Here is a 1,114-nt window from a genome sequence, read left to right on the forward strand (position 1 = left end):
AAATGTAAACTTATATTAACCATGACGTGTATGAACATCTCAAACAACATGAACAACATCCAGTATCTGTGTTTATTTCACTTTAAACCTTAAATGTAAACTTATATTAACCATGACGTGTATGAACATCTCAAACAACATGAACAACATCCAGTATCTGTGTTTATTTCACTTTAAACCTTAAATGTAACTTATATTAACCATGACGTGTATGAACGTCTCAAACAACATGAACAAAATCCAGTATCTGTGTTTATTTCACTTTAAACCTTAAATGTAAACTTATATTAACCATGACGTGTATGAACGTCTCAAACAACATGAACAACATCCAGTATCTGTGTTTATTTCACTTTAAACCTTAAATGTAAACTTATATTAACCATGACGTGTATGAACGTCTCAAACAACATGAACAACATCCAGTATCTGTGTTTATTTCACTTTAAACCTTAAATGTAAACTTATATTAACCATGACGTGTATGAACATCTCAAACAACATGAACAACATCCAGTATCTGTGTTTATTTCACTTTAAACTTTAAATTTAAACTTAAACAGGAAATGACAGAAATAAAGAAAAAATATGAGAATCGAAATATTGATGAGATATTTACGCTGGTATCAGCAGTGAAGACGTGTTTGTCCTCGTACTGCTGCTGGAAATACACCTGTACGTATATGAATATATGAATATATATATATATATATATATATATATATATATATATATAATATATATATTATATATAATATATATAATATATTATATATATATTATATATTATATATATATATATATATATATATATATATATATAATATATATATATATTATATATAATATATATATAATATATATATATACCTGTGGGGGAACGTACTTCCTGTGCAGCTGATCTAGATCCTGTCATTGCAATAATATGTCTCCATCCTTCCATCCCTCCCTCCATCTGTCCTTCCGTCCCGCCATCCTTCCATCCTTCCGTCCTTCCGTCCCTCCATCCTTCCATCCATCCTTCCATCCTTCCATCCATCCATCCTTCCTTCCATCCTTCCGTCCTTCCGTCCCTCCATCCTTCCATCCATCCTTCCATCCTTCCATCCATCCA

Source organism: Callionymus lyra, chromosome 5 (genome assembly GCF_982586985.1).
Source record: "Callionymus lyra chromosome 5, fCalLyr1.hap1.1, whole genome shotgun sequence".
NCBI lineage: Eukaryota > Metazoa > Chordata > Actinopteri > Syngnathiformes > Callionymidae > Callionymus > Callionymus lyra.